Source organism: Sturnira hondurensis, unplaced genomic scaffold, assembly GCF_014824575.4.
Source record: "Sturnira hondurensis isolate 20B ecotype Veracruz unplaced genomic scaffold, ASM1482457v3 Scaffold0007865, whole genome shotgun sequence".
NCBI classification, from domain to species: Eukaryota; Metazoa; Chordata; class Mammalia; order Chiroptera; family Phyllostomidae; genus Sturnira; species Sturnira hondurensis.
The window spans coordinates 9,011,107-9,034,141 of record NW_028080496.1 but is presented as its reverse complement, the minus strand read 5'-3'; the positions used below and the strand labels follow the sequence as shown (position 1 = coordinate 9,034,141).

The 23,035-nt window shown below is 42.2% G+C and overlaps 1 long non-coding RNA gene across 1 annotated transcript; it reads right to left on the bottom strand.

Annotated features, from left to right (window-relative positions):
- Positions 1-19,897: 19,897 nt before the first annotated feature.
- Positions 19,898-22,809, bottom strand: LOC118992076 (uncharacterized). Its single transcript, XR_005067539.1, has 3 exons — positions 22,625-22,809; positions 21,349-21,586; positions 19,898-20,881 (listed from the first exon to the last, which is right to left on the bottom strand). It is a non-coding gene; the product is annotated as an uncharacterized LOC118992076 (long non-coding RNA).
- Positions 22,810-23,035: the final 226 nt, after the last annotated feature.

Genomic DNA, 23,035 nt, shown 5'->3' with positions numbered 1-23,035 from the left:
ATCAATACCAATACCCAGAATCGCTAAGGGAAATCTCAAGAAAAGAAGAAAAATTAAAATAATCTCTAAAATAAAGGCAATGTGTAGACACGATCTCTAAGTAAGGACAGAATGTTGGAATCTTATTAGGACTGCTGTCTGGTTTGCTTTTCAGATAGACTATACAGAAGGCTCTCCCTACGGCTGCCTCCCTGTAACTGACATGCACTTGACTAGCAGTGCTCATTTCTTTTGATAATGAAGACATTTATTACATGGGTTAGGATGTTTTCCGTGCAAGCGCCGAACACCTAACAAAAAGTGGTTTAGGCAGCAAGGACTTTCCTATGTCCCCGAGCAACCACCCCAAGGGAAGGGCAGTTTGGGGGTCATTTGCCGCCTCGGTGATGTAATCATGAGATAGGTCCTCTTTGTTTTCCTGCTTTGCAGATCCTGACACGCTGGCCTTTGTTCTCACGGCTTATTTTTCTTGCTTTTCACATGCCTACCCTAGTTCCAAGCCCTACGTTCTCACCCCAAAACTTCTGAAAGTAATGAAAGTTTTTTCTTGTTTATTTTTGTGTTTTGTCTTTTTTTAAAATGAAGTTTTTAGGGGGTGACGTTGGTTAATTGAATTTCATATGTTGCAAGCTCTGTGATGCCTCATCTGTACACTGCCTTGCGTGGCTTCTCATTTGAACAGCAGAAGGAGCTTTCTCTGAATTTCTCCAAAAGTCTCTTCGGCCAGAGCTGTGTCCCAGACTCACTTCTAAGATGATTGTTGGTAGCAGGGTCATGGAATCACCCTGGCTAACTCAGATCAGTCAACACTATTTTTTTTTTTTTTTTTGCTTTGGAGAAAGGTACCATGTCTTATGAAGTAGGTGACTTGTGGGGGGAAAAAGGGACAAGTAGAGAGCATTTGAAGGCCACAGGCAATGGATTGTGCTTGCCACATTTATTTTAGATAGTTGTTGTAAAAATCAGGTGATTGCCTCACTGCTGTTTAACAGGAATCGTGTTAAATATTTTGACTTCTGCCACATTTTACACAAAGCTTGCATGGTCATATCTCAACTTCCCTCCACATCTTCCTTGCTGGCACCGTTTCTCCGATTGCTCACTGTTCTCTACGATCATGCATTATTTAATTATTCAGAACCTTCACTGAATCTGTTACACGACGTGAAATTCAGCACAGTTTTTTTTTTTTTAGCACAAGTTATCCATCCATCACTTCTAGGATGCTATGTTGAGGATGAAGACCAACTGTTTCTAGAAAACTGATCCACGGGGGGACATCGGGGGGACCTCACTGTGTCGTGTTTGCTGGGAGGTCAAATGTCACAAACACAGAAGACTCCCCTTCAGGAGGGACTTATTAGCAGTCAGACGCAGCGCACGGCGCTCTGCAGATCTGTGCTGTCTCGGCCAGCATTCTCGATGCTATCTTAATGAATAAGGGAAGCACTCGTGTTGAATCTGGAAAGTTTGCCAAGTTTAATAATGGCACTGGCTCTGGGGTGGGGGGGAAGGATCTCTCAAATTCTCCATGTCCCTTTCTCCTATAAAAATATCATTTCGCTCCCTGGCCCTCCTCCCCCTGACACCCAACCATTGTCCTTCCTATCAAGACGTAGATAAGAATGTTAATTTCCCCCACGTCTGTGCTGGTTATGTTTATTTATAACTGGGCGGGCTCCCTCCGGTTGCAGGCCGACGCAGGGAGGGTGTCCCTGTGTGTGTCAATTCAGCCGACACCACACTTTACACAGCATCACCTAAGGAAAGGGACGCTGTGACCGTCTCAGGAACCTAATGGTCAAAGCCCGAGTCAAAAGTGAGGTAAAGCAAACAAGAGCTCCTCACTGAGGGGAAGAATCCTGTGACAGGAAAATTGCCTCACAAATAGCAATAATGGAGACCAGGTTAAAGAATGGAAAGAAAAAGGAAAAAAAATACAGGATGACTTAGCAATATATTGATGTTTTATTACATGTAAACATACTTACGACTGTACGTCGATATATAACAATGCATGTATAATGATGCATACATACACATGTATAAAACCGTGCAAGTCTTAACAAAGTGCAAGTAGTCATTTGAAATCCACATTAAATACATCTTTCTGTCGTAGCAGGGTGTCTATGTTTGTATCCAGTTCCCAGACACCCGGCCGGTCCTTGCAGGACATAACGTACTTTTCCTTGAACTGTCCCTTCTGGTGGAGGAGAAATGTGACATCTGTCAGTGGGAGCAGACCAAATGGTCTTGGTGGAAGGCAAGTTCACGGTGTGAAGCCGTCCTGAGCATCTAAACTTGTTCCACGTCCACGCGAAGTGTGTAAGCGGAGCGAGGATACTTCAGGGAAACCACGACTGATTATCAAACGCCCCCTCTGCCGCGGGGCGTGGCCTCTGCTAAGTCTTGCAAAGTAACTTCACAATCTGTCGTTTTTTTTTCTGAATGGCACATGCCTCCTCTCTAACTCCCCTTGTTACTGTCTTCCAAGCCTGCCCCTCCGATTCCCTGCTCCCAGGGACTGGCCATCAGGCAGATGAGTAGATCACTAGCAAATCCACTGTCGGGGTCTAAGCCCTTTTATTTTGGGGGGATTTATCTCCAAATCCATGCCCCGCCTGTGCCCTGAAAACACCCGCTAATCCTTCCCCTCCAAGGTGCTAACAGTATGACATCATCGGTGTCGTTAGTAGAACAACAAATATGCCTGTCACTGTACGTTCAGGTGAGCTTCTGCTGAGATGTTTTATTTCTGCGCGCGGGGCTGGGGGAGGGGGGAGGGGAAACATTCCCGAATCCACAGACGCCTTGCAGGGGCCAGGGAGCAGGCAGAGCAGAGAAACGACATCTGGAGCAGCGGTGGCAGTTGGAGTCAAATCTCTTTCAGGGAAGATAATTAACGCTCGTTCAGTGAGGGGCAGCACTTTCTGCACCGGCGCAGTGGGGGCGCTAAATGGGGCTCTATTAGGAATCGCCGCGCCTGCGCTTCTCAAGTCTTTGATGGTCCCACTAATCACTCCCTGGAGGGAAGCATTCCTTAGGGCTGGAATGGTGCTTCCAATGCACTATTTCATGAACAAAACGTTGCAGGGGACATCATGGTGTCACAGTAACCTTTACTTTAGGGGTCACAACAAGTAGCAGGGATTTTGCCTGTGTGTGTGTGTGTGTGGTATATTTAGAATATATTCTTTTTCATTTCAAACATATACTGTATAATTAAGGGAGAGAAACGATGACTTAGTGATAGGTTAAGCCAAATATTTATTTATTATCTGATGTCCATAAGCCCCCACTCTATCTAATGGACCACAGCGCTATTTGGCGGTTTTATGGGCAGTCCCAGTAGCATTAAATTAGTATCTACTAATCCACAAAAGGCCTGGCTGTTTCCCTCCTCCCAGGGGTAAATGGCTCCTTACCCCTTTGAGGGACTTGGTGAAAGGGTCAGGATATAAACTTGGACATCGTTCCAGGGTTCAAGTGTTGGAATTACGTTTGAAATAACCCTTCTGTGTCCTAGTCACTCAAGTCTGGCCTACGTCACCCAGACACGAAGCCCCGCCTTCCCCCACCATACGCAATCAATTGTGCGTAACATCTAGGAAACTTCTGGTGACCCTGGATTGTGAGGGATCTCAGAATGAGAGGCCATGGGCAAAGACCCTTGAGGGCCTGTTCGCCACCGGGGCCTTTTTCTTCCGGAGACTGAATGTGAACTCTTGGTCCCTGCTCCCTCCGCTCCCCTCCTGCCCATGGACACCAAGAACCTATTTCAAGTGGGGTCTCTCACGAGCATCTTGAATCCTAAACGAATCACCACAAAGCACGTGTCATAGGTGTTGTTCTCATGTCACAACACCCCCCTCAAAGCCTTGGTAGAGAGAGTGTCTCCGTTATTTGTCAGGGGGTATAGTTAAGAAATAATTTAGACTAACACGTGGTAAATGCACGCCAGTCTTCTTATTCCAGTGTGGCCGGCTTCTTCTGTTTATTATACTGCGGGGTTTTTTTTTCTGGCATTTCGTGTTTGCTTTCTTGTAAGTGCAGGTCACCTTGGAGACCCAGGTTTCAGATTGTAGGCATTCATCCAAGCAGACAATTAAAGTCCCTCTCAGGGAATCCAGCCAGCATACTGAAATCATATCAATTTGACCAAATCAAAAGGAATGATCTTCCCTCATTTGCAAAGCAAGCTCAGATCCATTCCTACACACATTTCCCAGATTTTGGCCAACATGAATTAGTAAAGTTGTAGGATTTAGGGATATTCAGAAAATGTGGCTAAGAATGATCTGCTTTCAAAGCAGAATAGCTTTGACAAGAGAGTTCCTTACGCCACGTGGACACAATGTCTAGTTCGTGGGTCCCATCTCCATCATTAAAGCTGATAAGGGCACGTAGATTCCTTCTCAGGCTCCGGATCTTTCTGACGTCCCCTCTCCCTCATCTTGCCCTGGCCCCTGTTTTCCGCTTCATCCTTCTGACTGGATTTTCTGCTTCCTTTTCTGTGTTTTAAGGGTTCACATGCATACACTGAGCCCATCCTGACAAGGCAGGACACCCTCTATATTTGAATGTTCATTGGTTAGCAACCTGAATCCCATCGGCAAGCTCCCACACAGGACCTAGATTAGTGTTTGATTGTGTAACCACGACATATGAATCTTGGAGGACGATAGGAATTCCGCCTACCACACTTCCACAAGACACAACCCGCCAGTCTGAGCAGAAGCCCAGCAAAGCACCATCTCACTTGCCTTAGCCTTAGCTTCCAGCGAGCGGAAGAGGTGGAAGCTGGCTGTATGAATCTCTCTAATAAGAAGACCTTGTGTTTCCTTTGCTCTAAGAGAATGGGTTTATCCATCAAAGAAACAAATAGATTCCAATATCGAGTGGTCCCTCCACCAGCTAAATCATATCCACATGAGAAACAAACTTTCTTTTGTTCTTTGAATCGATGCATTTATTATTTTAAGTACATTAGTGAAATTAAACTATTAAATTCACATCATTCAGCTTAAACTATCAAACTGTTAAATTTGCATCATTACTTCTACTAATGCACATCAACTAATTGAGGAATAATCTGCAAACAATTTCTTAATTAGCACTTACCTCCCTGAAATATTCATTTTCAATGAATGATTTACCATTTAAATGTATTCTAATGTAAAATAAAGGCCTGAAACATACAAATCTGGTAGTTTTTCTACATTTACTATTGACTTAATAGTATATAAACACATGATACAATTATAAAAGTCTCTAGGAAAAGAATTATTAGGGCACATGAAAGTTTTTGTGGTAGAAAATTCTCATCAAGTGTACTCAAGCAGGTAAAATCCTAAGTCAAAGTATAGTAAATACAAAGCCACTTTTTTATGTATTAGGATAACTATACTTGATTGGCAAATAAATGTCACCTACTTGATGTTCACTTTTCTGTGGGAGACCGTTCTGTGTGGCATGGGCCCAGCTCCCACTCGGAGATGCACAGGACCCACACCCACGGATAGGTTCTCTCGTGGGGAATCAGGCCTGCAAATGCCTAGGCCACTTCGAGTCTTGCTTTTTGCTGGGAACTGCCTCACCGGGGTCTGTGGCAAACATTTACTGCAAAGTAACTTCCTAAAATCCAAGGTAAACCTTCCAAGGATGAGTGTGACTGGTTCAACCACTTTTGCCCTTCTCATTTGCAAACATCCCTCTTCTGTGGTGTGATTAGCAGCATGGCTCCTTTGTTTTCTGTAAAAGGTAACCACCTAAAGCAACCCATGCAGAGTAAATGAGGACCATCACCTTATGTGCCCAGAAACCCAATTAAGGCCGGTCGCGGCAAGGGCTGCGACTTTGGTCCCACTGAGAGAAAAACCATGCTGTCCCTTTTCCTCCACTGGACTCGGTTGTCCTGTGAATGTCTCATTTCATTCATAATGATGCAGACACTGCGGGCCGGTGTCTGCATCACTTTTCCGCTTAAAGGTAGAGGCTGCGGGAAGTGGACCAGCTCTAAGCCTGCTTCTCAGTTCGTTGGTCCATTCTTCTGCCAGTATTCCATCCACGCAATTAAATGAAAAAACAAAGACGATGGTAAGTTCACTGAGACATTTGCAAACACAATGGAGTAGAGAAATCCAAAATTCCGTTCCACCACAAAAGCAACAAAAAATCTGGCTCAAGTGTCAGAATCCACTTTTTTTGAGGGGGGGGGGGCGGGGAGGGAGGACAATGGAATCCAATCAAAAGCGTAAAATAATCAGGGAGTACTTTTAATCAAGAAAACCACCTGAGCCTTGGCTATAGAGTCTTAGGGAAGGATAAGTGACCCAGTACCCTACGCTGAGTCCCCTGCTGGGTGGCAGCCTTGAGGACAATACTTCTCCTCCCCGGAACAGGTCCTACATGTTATCAGGCCATTTTCTTCTTACAATTTAGAGACCTAATGCAATGGGTCCTTTTTCTGAGACTAAACTCTTGAACATCTTTCTGCTTGGAAGACCCAAAGAAAGCCTGATCTGCTCTCATATTGCTTCCAGGAATTTTGCAAGGACTTCTATTTTTCATAAGGAGTGCCAATAGCAACCCCTCCCCACTTAAACACCTTTAACAAAAGGTTAAAAGGTTTAACAAAGATATTGTGAACCATTTTGTGAAAAATGGTTGGCTGTACCTTCAAGAGCACGAGGGAAATCTGAGCTCGTGGGTGAGAAAGGGCCGTAGACGAGGGGACAAAAATTAGCAGTGAAGCACCTTGTTATCTTGAGGATATGCAAAGTGCTAGACTTTCCAGGGTACGGGGGGAACTATAGGCAGTACCTTGAAATTATTGATTGAGAGATACTACATAAAGATAGGTCTCAGCTTCAGGGGGAAAAAATCATCCAAAAAGAAAAATCTCTCTCTGAAATGATGCTGCTTCCAATATGACCCCCGAGTTGAGTACGGGGGTCATATTGGAGTACGGAGTCTCATTTCTGAATCATTGAAGAAACGTGGATGGAGGACCCCATGACCCGAATGGCACCGGCCCAGGGATTGGGAGTGCGCAATGCTTTTTCTTCAAAGAACTTACTTTGTAATGAGGAAACCACAAATCAATAACTAAAACAGAAGGTAAAATAGAATCTGTCTCTAATGTGACCACATATCTTACAGCTGAAGCAGAATCGGGAAGAACAGATGGTGACCACAGCAACCAGAAGCCTCTACAAATCATTGGCATTTGCACATGGGAATTTTAGGAACATGGAGAGGACGGGAACAGAGTTACAAATGCGCCTCCTTTCTAGTGAGAATAGAGAGGGTAAGTGAGGAAATTGATGAAGTTTGGTAGGAGACGGGGCCACAGAAGCTTGGGACTAGATTATAGACAGCCTAGAATGTCACTTTTTTTATTGATTTGAGAGAGAGAGAGAGAGAAACATCGATTCGTTGGTCCACTTACTGATGCCTTCGGTGATTGATTTTTGTAGGTGCCCTGACTGGGGATTGAACCCACAACCTTGGAGTATCAGGATGATGCTCTAACCAACTGAGCTACCCAGCCAGGGCTTGAATATCATTTTAATGTAATTCAACATCACTCTTTAGACTGCTGGCTCCTAAAGGCTAGGATGAACTGGAGAGATGGCAACTGATTTAGATTTTCAGGAGACCACGAGGGCAGCCATGTGAATAAAAGATTTGAAGATCTGGTTAATGACGAATAATTCATAAGATATTTAAGGAATCCAGGTGTATTCATGTGAGTGAGGGGGTAAGGACATCCTCATATATTTTCTTTCCCTCCCATTTCATGTCTACAAGTTTTGGTGTGGCTCAAAAACCTATTCAAATTCAAACATCTCTAGCTTTTTTTCTCAAAACTATAATGATCATTTCAGACACACAGACATTTTCAACAAGAATACTGAGAAAGATATTAAACAAGCGATATAATCTGGTTCCTTAATATTGGATCCAGAGGGACTTAAAAATATTCTTCCCAGCGATGAAAATTCACATTGTAAGAAGTATTTGATATTTGAAAAGGGGACAGCTGATCACAAAGAAAAGGAACTGAAAGAAAATGGTGAAAAATACCAAAATAGTAATAGTAATAAATAACACAAAGAGACATTTCAAGGGCTTAAATAAAATGCATATTTGAGATACTAGGCTTTGTCCTTTTCACAATGTGTTAAGTAGATTAGAAATATCTTTAACAATTACCTGCATTGCTATAAGAAGTCATAGAAAGCCTTTTGATATACAGAGCCGATGTTAATTAGTGGTGACTTTGAGAAGTCTGTTCACGTGCAGGTGTGAAGAGAGCTGGGCTGGTGCGGAGCAGGGCCAGTCGAGAACAACCTACTGAGCAAATCAGTAGGAAAAGTTTTCCCCAGAGACTCGTTATTTGATGATTGAAAAAGAATGTCTAGACATCAAATGGGTTTTGGACAGTTTAAGGTACTAAAGTATTTTCCTGGGGAAAAAATTTATATTAGAGACAGATCATACAGCCCTACAATGGTGGAACAGAATAAAAGATGAGCCGTCCCCGGCTCGTAAGATATTATATGTCCCTGTGGCAATGTGGATTTGCATTTCGCCCCATGGTGTCATGAATGAAATATGTCAGGGTGTCTGGCGGAGATGTTTTCTGGGTAGTGGGATTTCACTAGTGATCATTGTTCCTGTTTTTGCAAGGTAAGACCCTCTGCAAGCAAACCTCCATGATATCCAGTCCTCTGCCAAGTACTAACAGATGGAATTCGACCACGATGCGAGGGATCGCACACCTTGATCAAGTAGGATCGGTCCCTGGGATACAAGGATGGTTCAACATCATGCAAATCAGTAAACGCGATACGCCACCTTAACGGAACAGAAGAAAGAAAGCCTGCAATCATCTCAGTAGACGCGCAGAAGGCATTTGACAAAATGCAATATCTTTTGTGATAAAAACTCTTGACCCATTGAGTAAAGAAGGCACACAGCTAACATAATAAAGTCTCTATGTGGTAAATCCATAGCTAGCATTGCACTCAACTCGGAAAAGTTGAAAATTTTCCCGTCAGTATGAGGATCAAGACAAGGATACCTGATCTCACCATTCCTATTTAACATATCCCTGGCAGTCCTAGCTAATTAATGGCTCATATATTATTTAAGTTTTTAAAATAATTTAAATAGAATTATAAATGTGATAAAACATATAAAGAAAGCAAAACAGAGGAATAGGGAGCTTATTCTTGATAGGGTAATCCAGAAACCTGTCCCTGATGTGATATTTGGAGACATGAGAATAAGTAAACCCTCACCAGGCACAGAAAGGTATAAGAAGATGTTCTGAAGCCCCAAAGAGCTGGGCGCGTCACAGAAACCAGAGACCGTGACTAAGGAAGAATCAGTTGTGAAGGTCCGTGGGTCAGAAGACCATGTGAAGCTCTGTAGACACAAGAAGGGGTTTAGACCTCCTCAAAAGCAATGAAGACTTGGCCTCATGACTCAGCTGGTTGGAGCTGTTCTGTACACCAGAAGTTTGCAGGTTTGATTCCCGGTCAGGGCACATACATACCTAGGTTGAAGATTTGATGTACGGGAGGTAACCGATCAATGTTTCTCTCTCACACAGATGTTTCTCTTCCACTCTTTTTCCTCCACTACCCCTCTCTCTAAAAATAAACAAATAGAATCTTTTAAAAAATAAATAAATAATATGCTTGTATAATATTCTAAAAACTCAGGCCACTAGACATAAAGTGGCATCCCATATTTAGAAATAACTTACTTAACGAAAACTTGATTTCACATAAATAATTTAATACGTTAATAGATTTCTGTACTACTAAATTTTTCTGGTTTACAACTGAGGATTGTAACGGAAGAGCCAGACCCCGAATGTTACAGATTTTACAGTTCAGTGATGTCTAAAATCCCAATAAGCTACAGAACTTCTCTTAGGCTTCCAATTCCTAGGAGAGCCCACAGTGGAGCTTTTTGCTTTTCCTTTCTAAAGATTTTATTTATTAAAAAAAAGATTTTATTTATTTAGTTTTAGAGAGGGGAAGAGAGAGAGAATGAGAGGGAGAAAAACATCAATGTGTGGTTGCCTCTCATGGGCCCCCCACTGGGAACCTGGCCCACAACTCAGACCCGTGCCCTGACTGGGAATCGAACTGGTGACCCTTTGATTTGCAGGCTGGCACTCAACACACTGAGCTGCACCAGCCATGGGCCTCTTTACTTTTCATGATGCTCTTGTATAGAATCTTGGACTCACTAGAACAGCTACCAGAAAGGACTCACACTTCATCCACCTGTTCCAGGTTATTCTCCATAGAGTTCTCCCATAAAAAGAAATGGCTCCTGTCCCCGCCCCCCCCCAAAAAAAAGCTGTCTAAAGGGACAGCTGTCTGAAGCTGTCTAAATGAGTAACCTGGCTAAGATGACACAGCTTGCTAGGGACAGAAGAGAGAACTGGGACTCATGTCTACACTACGCCAAGGTCAAGGCCATTGGAGGTCTCTGTCCCATCTCATATGTGTCATGTCTAGAGTTCCATATGAGCATCACAGGCTTCTGGGGTTGGCATCACACTGAATATGCACTAATAAGAGCTGACTCCCAGCTGGTCTTGGGGGACCAAGTTGAGCCAGGAAGAAACCAACACATCCACATTCATCTTCGAAAAAATGTTTAATAAAAGACTCATCGTACAGGTCTGTGTAGTTGGGCTGCCTTCAAACTTGCTAGGACTCAGTTCTCACTTTTCCTTTTGTTTTCTGGGTTTGACAAAGCCTTCGCTTGGAGTGGATTGAGCTGTAACAGGTTCTTCAACCAAACGCCACTCCACATGACGCAGGGCAGCTTTTTTCACTTGGGGCTTCCTGCCTCCGCTTGACTCCGAGCTTCTGCCTTGAGGACAATCAGAGATGACTTTCTGCCATGACAGACAGTTGCTAACCCTCCCCTTCTGCTTCAGAAGCCACATACTATAGCCAGACCAACGCTCTCCAGGTGATTCTACTCCTTGAGCCTAGTGGCTCAGTTTCACTGGGTGCCGTTCCGCAAAGCAAAAGGTCTCCAGTTTGATTCCCTGTCGGCACTCATGCCTGGTTTGGTCCATGAGTACGGGCGGGTGTGAGAGGCAGTCAATCAGTGTTTCTTACATTGATGTTTCTCTCCCTCTGTATCTTCTCCTTTCTCTTCCCTCAAAAAACATTTTTTTAAAAGAGAGAGTCTGAGTAGGCGTGGTTTGAAAAATCCCATATTGACTTCCTCTCCCAGCAATTATATGAAGATTCGATGTGACATTCCATTGGAACACTTGGATTTCACCACTAACAAAAGACCAAATCTGTATTATTCTGAATTAGATGGTATTTAAGGACAAAATTCCAAGGGTCCCAGTACCTTCTGGCTGGAAGCACAGTAGTGGGCATTCCCGTAGACACGTGATTATAGACAATGAAACATAGTCCTCCTCTTTGAGGACAGCGTCACCTCGTCAGGAAGGTCTGTGCAGCGACAGGTCCATGGGAGCAATTCAAGGCACCAGACCACGCCGAGGTGTTGACGGATGCTAGCCTGAAGTGCAGGAGGCCAAGGAAGAGTGGAGGGGAAGTGGCGAGGTTTCTTGGAGAGACCCAAGCTGGGAACTAAGTGTGGAATAGACTTCGTGGGATTTTGTTGTTTCTCGGAAATGCACTTGGCAGCATTTCAAATGTTTTCTTTCAGTTTCATGAGGCTCTCTCCCTCTTTCCAATACCAAGATGCCTTTACAAGTCAAAAAAAAAGAAATGCGTTCTCCACACACTTCTAATTACAGCCGATGCCCTCCAAAAACGCCGCAATACCTAGTGTGAGTGTCTTAGGGCATCATCACTGGCTGTGTCAGGAGGATGTAAACAGTCTAAGGTAATAGCTGTGTCTCAGAAATGCTGGGCACTGATCGTCTTATTTTAATTCAATCACAATTCTCAGGGACATTAAACGATGTACAGATTCAACTCTGATTCATTTTCGGTTGGGTAGTGTGGGAAGCCAGCCTGTCTTCCCAGCACGCACCCTCCAGTCTCAGCAGTGGTTGTAATACTGCACGTTGCCCAAATCATCTCTCTCACAGTAGCTTTCTGGCTATAGCCCCCCATTGTAATTTATCTAAAGTTTCTACGCTTCGTATCTTTGTCCCTTTAGACAGGTCTTTTGGGGTTTTTTGTTTCTACAGAAGAACTCAGTGGCGAGGAACCCGTGTACCTGGATGAGGTGCGAGCCCTGTCCTCTGTCTGCTTTGATGCTTCCCAGGTTGTGTGCCAGGGAGCATTCTGAGATGCAATAGGTGAGGAGCGTGTAGGACAAGACTGTCACATAGAGAAGAGAGGCACTGGGTGTTTGAGTGGGCCGAGGCAACATGGGAGAACCCAATGGGAATGGGGAGCAACTTTCTAGAAAGATTAGGAAGACCAGTGCAAAGAGACCAGAGCTCTGGATTTTTTTCAAGATTTTATTTATTTATCTTTAGAGGGGAAGGGAAGGAGAGAGGGAGAGAAATATCAATGTATGATTGCCTCTCGTGCATCCCCTGCTGGGAACTGGCCTGCAACCCAGGCATGTGCCCTGACTGGGAATCGAACCGCAATCCTCTGCTTCGCAGGCCCACACTCAACCCACTGAGCTACACTAGCCAGGGCGAGACCAGAGCTCTAAGGTAATTGACAGTGAAGAGAACAAAAGGGTCCTCCTGCCCAGTGACATCAGAGTGGGCTGCTGAGATGTGCGTTTGTCTTGAGTGGAAGGAGAGAGTGGGCAAGTCCCCACTACTTTGCCTGTGGCTCGTATTCTCTGAAGACTGAGCCATGAGGACCGTGGGGTGGGAGCCTTCAGACCTGGCAGCAGCAGGCAGAGGGGTGTGGGGTGAGACTGCAGCCCCGCTAACTGGTTTCTCACCTCTGAGGTTTGGTGTCTTGGAGACGAGCAAGAAAGCTGAGAACGCACAGCTCTCATCTCAGATGCCCCCACAGCCAAAGGTATGGCAGTGACTTCAAATGAGGAGTGTTGTCCACCAAGTTTGAAGTCATTGGTACGATTTTGCCATAAGAAAACAGGTTCCATGGTCAGCACATTTCCATAGTCCATATGTAGCATTCTGTGTATATAACATACAGAGGCATGATGTGAATTCTTACTTATAGGAGATCAGTAGGGATGTGAATTCTTTTATGAGAATATATAATGATGTGGAAAATAGTCAAATATTCTATTATATGGGGGAAATGGGCTATACAAGAATACCGCACTATGATCCCAAATTTGCCAGAATGGAGGTTGAACACACACGTATCAATAGTTATTTATATTTATTAGCTATAGAGTTCTGAAAAGATATTGAAGTTTGTAGGGCTTCTCTCCAGTATGGTGCTGTATTTTCATTTTTATTATTCCTATTAGAAAACATAATGTGACACTTATATTTTATAAGTTCGTGGGCTGTCCTCAGAAAAAGTGGCTTAAAAATGCTATCAGTTTCTCAACTCACTTCCTGAAATATTTTCCTGGATATTTCGAGGTTCATTTATTCAAATATTTCTTCAACCATATCACTTCCTTCCCCCAGAGACCTGGAGGTAGAAAAAATATTATCCATGTAAACATTAAAATCCCTCAAATATATACATCTTCATTCATCAGGAGCTGAGAAAAATATATCTATAGCAAAGAGGCACAAAATTTAGTTCTGTGTCTCATAACAGCCACAACAAATAGAAAAATGTGATATGTTGGAGAATTCCTATCTTGGATCTAGAAATATACCAACTCAAGAAACATGAACCATGTCCTGCCCTGACTTTATCATGGATTAGGGTGAGACATTTCAATCATATAAACTTGACATTTATATGATTTTTTTACTGTAGGATATTCTAAGTTTCCTGGGGTTTTTTATTTATTTTTTTGTTCTCTCACATGGCATTCTGACCTCAATTCTACTTTCGAAAATGTTCACTTACATTAATACATGAACATTTTCCTCGACTAATTAATTTAATTCAGCATTTCAAATAACGTCACTAGGTGAAGCAGTTTGCTTAGGCTAAAAATAGCACACTAATAAACAATTAACAAATTACCACGCTCTCATACGCCGCTGTCTGAAATTGTCTACGCCACAACACGGACACATTTTCCAAGGAAAATATATTAAGAGGCATTCGAGTTTACAAAAATGGCTGGGTATGGCGCCAAGATGAAGAGATAGGCCTTGTTTTGTTTTGTTTTGTTTCTGAGTGATCCTACATGGGTGGCCTACAGAAGCCATATTTCAAATCATAGGAAATTACAGCTTAGCAAGTGCTTTCTCCACATGGGCTCAGATAAAATTTCTAAAGACTCGAGTTCAACCCACAGGCGGGAGCAGAATTATAAACGCCCTGAAAAGGAACTCTCTTGGCCTCCCTAGGATGGCATCCACAAGCCTTGCCTCCTACCCAAATCTCCATGCGATGTTTCATAATTGAGACCCTGCTGGTTAAATCGGAAAGGTCTGCCCTGGCTGGGTAGCTCAGTGGGTTGAGAGCATCATCCCAATACCACAAGGCTGTGGGTTCGATCCCCAGTCAGGGCACATACAAGACTCAACCAATGAATGCAGAGATAGCGGGACCAACAAATCGATGTTTCCTTCTTTCTCCCCCCCTTCCTCTCTAAAATCAATCAATAAAAAATATTTTTTAAATTTGCCCAGGCCTGCGCAGGCCCTCAATCTGTCTGCTTCAGAACAAAGTACTGTACCCATCCTCAGAGATCTGATCCGGCTTCCTCCTTCAAGTTCAGGAGTCTGTTTTGAACTTCGCATTCTGTAGGACAGAGAAAGGGGACATATTTCTGAAGTGGATTGCTTATTGCCACCTATTTTTCCTAAATATTTTCAATTTTAAACTTTTTGATATTTGTCCACTCTACTTATTATGTTTCTACTATTTTGGTCAGTTTTTTTAATTTTTTGATGTTTTCCTGGACCAAGCGGCTATATAGGACTTTTCTAAATTTATTTATTCTTATTTTTATTTTTTAAACATTTTAAACAGATTTTATTTACTTATCTTTAGAGGGAAAGGGAAGGAGAGAAGGAGAGAAATATGAATGTATGGTTGCTTCTGGTGTGTTCCCTGCTGACCTGGCCTGCAACCCAGGCATGTGCCCTGACTGGGAATCGAACTGTAATCCTTTGGTTCACAGGCCCACTCTCTCAATCCACTGAGTCACACCAGCCAGGGCTCTGAATTTATTTTGAAAATTTTTATACCTGTTCTGAAATCCCTTTTTAAGTAGGACACACCCCAAACAAATAATAATAATCATCTCCCTTTTCAAACCGAAGAACCACGATGATATTGTGTATCTTCCATAAAATAAAGGCATTTTAAAAATATCTGTCAAATATAATTTAGGCTCCGGGAACCTTCAGAATCCTGGTTGCCAATTAGAGCAGAGTATGCCTTAGGATGTGGAAAAAAACATCCCAGGGACAGATAGACACAACATGGAAGGGATCTGTGAGATTAAAGAAGCGTAATGGATCCACCCCTCAGTCTCCAGCATTGATTTCCATTTCTTATTACAGACTCTTCAAAACACGAGGATGGGATGCCAACGTGTTTTCTCGGCAGCATGTGGGTGAAGAGGCCGGTTACCTGCATGGCTTCCTTCACAGAAAGTGTTTACCAGAATTGGAGGTTCGCGTTCATTTCAAAGGACTTTGAAGTGAGAGGGGACAAGATGGTTTAAGCTTTCTCCCCCCGCCCTGCCCCCGCCCCCACCCGACCTTAATGCTTTACTTTGGAGACTCACCAGACTTCAGTGAAATCCGGGACCTTCTTGACAGCCAGGAATCTCAGTGATATGAGTGACATGGGAATACCGAGTTCCCCTGAACTTCCCTGTAGGCAGAGAGGGGAGCTCCACGCCGGCTGAGTTTTCTGAGCGCTGCTCGCTGGCTTTGAAAATTCCTCCTGAGGAACAGTGATCAGTGGACCCTTCTTACATTCATCTAATTTCCAAGCCTTGATGTGACATATGAAATAAGAAGAAAGTGACAAGAAAAATCAATGTGTCTAAATAGTCTCACTTCGAAGCCTACTTGTCAGTGGCTTCACTCAGAAATTGGGTGGGATATTAAACCCGGTATCTTTTTGTTCTTGTGGTTTGGGTTCCTTTTTTTTTCCCCCTTCAGAATTTCTCTTAGTACCCGAGGAAAGAAAAAGGCAGAAAACCTCTCCTTAGTTTGTGCAGAGGGGAAAAGAATCCCAAATTATAAATGTGTAAAACGTAAGTGTCTGCCCATCCTTGTACTGGGGTTTTTATTGTCTCCTGTGTCAACATGTTTCTGATTGAAAGGACTCTGATGATATCATACTGCGATCGTGGGTTTAACAAAGTATTAACTGAAAGTAAATTTTCCAGAAGTTAACATGTATGTTAACTGGAAAAAATATCACACGCAGGAAGTACGGCTGTATGACTTGGGTAGTTTTACCACTGGAATGGAGAGCGAGGAGAAACCTACTTTTAGACTGAATTTTGATTCCCAGCAGAGACATGTTACAAAAACACACATTTCTGTAAACTGCTTATCAGTTATATTTCTGTTTTATGTAACATTTTCCTGGCCACTAAGTGTCTAAATGGAAAGATAATATAAAATGCAAAATGGAAATTGTCCTAAGAAAATGAAACATTTACTTCAGGCTGGAGAGACAAGCCAGGTTTACTCTCTGTATTAGAGAGTAAAAAACTGAGAGTTGAAAAACTACTTAAACACTTTTTTGAATAAAAGATCCCTTTCTCGTACAAACAGCCAGCACATTTTAAAAATTAGCAATCTTAAATATAAATATTCTGTGATCTCCTAAGAGTTTTTTGAAAAACATATCACTTGTCAAAAAATTTGCAAAGATGATTGTCTATTTTTAAACAAAGCAGTAGAAGCCATTCAACTTCCTATTCACACAAAAATGCATTTTCTTTTCAAAGCATATTTACCCTTTAAGGGGAGATTTTTAACCTTGTGACCCATAAAATTCCATGCATGCAAAGTTATTTGTTTTTATTTTTCTGGCATTCACTCTCGATCAGATAGTTTCCATGGGCTTGTGCATATTATTCGACTCAAGGCATAGTTTTAATAGTTCATTTTAGTACCTTGATTAACAGGGGCAATCTGGTTCAAAATCATATTAGCGTTGGCATTTTTAAAGGAGTCACAGAAACCGAGCGGACATGTTCTATTGTGTCTTTCTGGGTTTCCTTTTCAAATGTGTGAAACTATCAGGATTTGTTGAAAACTCCCAAGGCTGGGCACGATATAAGCATTCGGTGAACTTTTGAATCTGAGGAGGGTGTTCACTTAGAACATGAACAGAAGGGGCTCTGATGGGGACTTGAGAATTTGAGCCCCAAGATGTTAGTGCTGAACGTGGGGACCGAATGCCCGCCGTCTGGGACAGCCGGCCATTGAGGCTAACAGCCTCCGACCAGCTCATTTCAAAAGACCGAAGTGGCAATAGTTACCCGCTTGCTCTCTTTGGTTTCTAACTATGATGGCCCTGGACCAATAAAGAGGCACCGTCCTGATAGCTCACGACAAAATGTGTCCGTTACACCAGAACGATAAGATTAAAAATAAAACCCTGGGCTGTGAAAGGCTTTTCCTCCAGAATTCATAACACAAATGGCTGACATGTGAAATGAAATGTTTCCTTGCAAGAGAAAACTAAACAAATGGACTAATACTTAATTTTTTACAAGTCCTCTGTAAACTAATTTTTTTAAATTTCAAATATGTTCGAAATGTACAATGATAAAACTTAGAAGGAAAGGATGATGGGAATATTTAATCTGAGATTCACAGAATTTGTTTCATCATATCTTCTAAACAGCTAGACCGGCCACATTTAACACCAAGGATTTTTTTAAAGAAAAATAATATTTTGAGGGGTGGCGATGACACACACCCTAGAACAAAGACGTACCGAAGGCCCCTGAAACTTGAAAGAATACATCTCGGCCATCAGCAACCAAATGACTCTTAATATTTGTGAAATATCGTCTGGAGAACAATTTGGTCTGTTTCGTTTTGAAAGAGGCAAAATAACTTATTCAAAATCACATTGGAAGCAGGGCCGACGAGCCGCCCTGGGACGTGGCATTGTTTTTTGACATGCTGAGGGTCCGCTGTGGGAAGATCGCAGGCTAGAAACCCATCAGACAGGAGTCAATGGCGGTCTTTGTCTTTAAGTTATGAAGAATGTGCATGTCTGTGATCCCGGCAGCCCGCCGCCCTGCAGATTCCGGGACTTCAGACAGATGGCAGTGTAACCAAGCTAGACTTCAGACGCTCCCTGTCTCCCTCCGGGTCTAACTCCTATTATCCACTTGTAAATTAACCTGTCAATTTATCAATCAACACCATCTTGATTCTCCCCTGTTCCACAGCCCAGCCTTGCAGTGAATTTGCCACGTAAATAACTGGGAGCCCCCGCGTTTGTTAGTATTGTGAATGAGTTTATTATCACGGTGATGGCTGCTATGAATCACAAATGCTGCCGAGGGACTGATAAGAAAAAAGTACATGCCTGCATTAACAGGGTTGAAACTATTTGAGAGATAAAAGATGGAGTAACTGCGATAGCAAATCATTTCAATGGGGAAAAAATACCTAAAAATTGTATCCGTGGGTGCGTGCGTGTGCGTGAGTGTGTTCAGCCAGCCCCTGCTTAACGTGCAAGGAAAAGAGAGAGACAGAGAGAGAAATGACTCGACTGTTCTTTGTAAAGTGACATTAGTGTAAAGCCTGGTGTCCTGAAGATCTCGCGGGACAGATGCTATGTTTAGACGTGCAAACTTGAGGGACACCAGGCTTTATTCTAAAGGACCATTTGGCCGGATCTACTTTTTACAAGCTGCGTGGGGAACTTCGCAAAGAAGAAAACGGAAATCTAAAGTTATGTGTGTCTGTGTAGATGTGGATCATTTACTTTGAATAATATACCGAAGTATAGCAGTATCTAGTAAGTAAATAAGCTGTTTGGAAAACTTAGCACATTAAATAAACAACATCAAAGTGGTAGTTATTTGGTTTGCACCTGGCGTCCCTAAAATGGTCACTTAGTTGATGTACAAAATTACCTCTAAGTCATTTTAAGTTATGAAGCTCTTCAGTAAATGCCACATATTAAAATACATGCTCGATGGCAAAATTATGTGTTTCTATAATTTCTAATACCAGTTTTCTAAACTTGATTATTCTTGATACTTTAAAATGTCATGTTAATATTAATCAATGTTTTAATAAAATACATCATGTTATATTCTGATGATATTGTTACATTAACTCACATTACCCTTGTAAGAACTACACTAACTATAAAACTATAGGTTTTGTCACGTACATGACTTTTCTTTCCGGGAACTTTCACTGCTTATGGCAAATAAATATAAACATAATACTAAACTTTTTAAGTTCCTCTACATATGTGTTTTGTTTAAAAACTACATTTGATATTTTATTAACTGTACACTTCATTTCACAATTTAAATATTTCTTGCAATTTTTCCAATTTGCTGCATGGCTTTTGTTGGAAAAGTTTCTGAATATAAACAACGGTCACGCTACTTTTAAAGAAAATAGGAAGTTGCATGTAATATCCTCACTGTGTAACATGTTTATAGGTGATTTTAAAACATGAAGATTTCCTGATTAATAGGCAGAATCTCATGAAAAATATTATAAGGCATGACCTACAGTTAAACTCCTCAAACTTGTAAGTCAGAAAAAAAACAACAATTAGCTGTTGAATGGAAAATACTTTGGCATAATTAAGGCACTGCATAAAAAAAGGACTAGTCCCTGAACATTATTACACCCAATGTGTCGTAAGTAGAAATGTGATAAAAATGAAACTATTTCTGAGAATGCAATTTAGAGATTCCGATAGGTTGTCCATTGTATTCGGTGTATAATTAAGATAGTGTTTAAATCTGAAATGAATTCTATGTATGCATGTCCAATGGGCGAGAGCAGGACAATAACTATGGAGTCACATCTCATTTTATCGTGAATTGTGGAATAAGCGATAAGGTACAAACGAGGGCTAAAATCCTCCCAGCAAAAATGAAACAGAGCGACCTCAATTGCCCTAATTCATTCTGCTTTTTCCCTCTTTTTTCCTTCAGTCTCTTCATTTTCCCTCTGTTCACGTTATTAGCTTACACATGAGTGCGTTATTAGAAAATCACAAAGCAAACCAGGGACACTTGGAAGGGGTGGGCCGTAGGTTCCTCGGACAGCTGAAAGGTATTCTCGTTTCATTTGTCAGGAGTTGCAAAACTAGTTTTATAGCTAGGGAGGGACAATGACCTCTCTCTTTCAACAAGCTTGGTGGTTGGTCTTTTGATGGAGAAACTAGGGGTTACAACATCTGGTAATTTGTGTTACTGAGCTTAGCTGGGGTCTTAACGATGTAAGCAGATTATTCTTGAAGAAGAACAAAAAAAAATTCCAGAAGACTCAATGGACTATTTAAAGTTATTAGGCAGTGCATTCTAACACTTCAGAAATCTTTTCTGATTCATTTTCCCTTTAAATCTATGCCTTTGGAGCAATTTTTCTTTTCTTTTTTTTTCCCCTGGTCTATCCCCGTCCAATTCCAGTTGACTTTTTTGGTGGTCCACAGCTGTTTTGTCATTCACACTGGCCTCCTTTTTTCCCATCCCAGCAGAAATGATTACTTTGCTGATGAAATTTTCTCCTTCAGAACTTTCGGAAACTCTGGTCCACCCTTGGGAGTCGTTGCTGACCACAAGGGTTGAGCAATAGCAAATAGCAACAGACAAGCTTCAGCAGTTTTAAAGAAAGGGAAAAATGGGAAATGAAGCATTTCAGCAAGAAAATGACCCACCCTTGTCCAGGATTCCAGGCAAAAAATATATGTATAAAATAAAAGATAGAACTAAGTGGTCACGGAGAGATCATTCTCCCAAATGTATCATATTCAAATCACATCCAAAATTGTGTTTTTTACTCTGATAAAAATGATTTGGGGACCATCTAATATATTTGCACTACTCCTTGTAGGAAAAAATATAAATATGATTCTTAGTGCAAGGCTTGTACAGATTATTAACACTAAAAAAAAGCCCTTTTTCCCTTGAATTGGAGTAAGACCCTAGATAGACATGAGTTGAATTTTCAAGTTTATCTGACTTAACTCTGGTGAAAAAATATGACTGCGACTTTAAGTGTTGTCTCTGAGCCCATCAAAGCACAGAGCAGGAAAGATGGAGTGATAGGCTGTCACCCACCTGGAAAGCTGGGGATCTGGGACCCACGGGGCCTGCCACCTGGACAGGGGGCTCCTATGCACACAGATGCGTGCACTCTGTGATCAGTGCATTGCCTCACGGTTATGAGATGAAGAAAGCAATAGTATCACACGGCAGTTTCGATCTCTCTCACGTCCATGATACTGCATGCAGGACCTCAACTTTGATTACTGTTTGTTTAGGTCAAAAGGTGTCACTGAGCAGAAAATGCAGTGTCCTGGGAAAAAAAGGAAGGAAGGAAGGAAGAGAGGAAGGGAGTGAGGGAGGAGGGACGGGGGGAAGGGAAGGAAGAAAGGAAGGAAGGAAGGAAGGAAGGAAGGAAGGAAGGAAGGAAGGAAGGCAGGCCACAAATATTTGCATATTTGGATTAATGGTTCATATTAGAAAAGAACAGCAAGTAATATCTACTCAAGAAAAAAGAAAGTTAGCATAATCTTTGTTAGCATTTCAGCAAATGACTGCGGTGATCTGTAGAGTATTTGACACTGATTATAATGTCCCACATCATAATATTTTTCCACGTTTCTGGATTTCGTGGTATTGCAAGGAACAGGGACACCTGTGACCCACAGAACACAATTCCAGCTCCGAATAGTTGCAAAGAAGGCGATAGACTAGATACATTTGCGTTTTATGGGACATCACCTTCACTCGGCACATGTGAACCGTTCATCACAAAAGGTCCCAGTAGGTAAGAAAGCAGCGGTATCCTTCCTAACAGGCTTTAAGGGGTTTGATAAACACTTAGATTATGTTTTTTCAAATTGAGCTAAAAGCTACCCTGGTCATTTCAATTTTTATCAATTTTGACCCAAGATTAGGTTTGAATGGACACTTGGAAGTTGACAGAAAGGGTTGGCCACTTCATATTCTCAACATACCTCTACATTCAGTAATTTTTTTAAAAATGAACAGCAATTTACTGAAGTTTGCCAGTTTGTCCTCTTATCACGGAGATCCATACTGCTTAAATTAGGCAAATCAGACGCACTGTGAACACTTGGTGCGTGTCCCTTCATCAGAACGGCCAGTGTCAAATTCAAAGCAGCATCTGTGAAGTTCTTTGCCGGAAAAAAATCTATTTTTGGTTATAAGGGCAACTGCATAATCAGGGTATTGGCAGATAAGCAATTGCAAAAAGGGAAAAACAACAACAAAAAATGCATCGTGACAGAGAGATCCATCAGATCACAAAAATAGCGTCTCGTTCAAACTCATCTGGCTCAATTCTGCACACAAGCCCCTGGTCACTTACCAAACTCAGGTGTTTGCCTCACTGGGACTGATCATATACTTTCTGCTGTTGAAAATCGAAGCCCCTCCCCATCTCCATAGCTGATAGAGTTCAGAATCGGCAGTGGTCTCCAGCCCAGAAGTGGGCTCCTCATCGATGAATTGTGTTGGATAGACATCGCGGGATTCTGCCATGGGATTTTCATTGTTTTCTCTCGAACCATTCACATGGTTCTCACTACTCCTCACGTCATTTTGTCGGGTAGGATGGGGAGGGTGGCCGAAGAGAGGACCCAGTAGCCCAGGAATCTATCGAGCCATTTTCCACGTCCCATTACTGTTTCGGGTCATTCCGATGCTGCCTCGCTCCTTCCCAATCGCTGTCTTAACCACGTGCCTGCAGTTCTCACTGACCCCACCGGGTAAACTGAGG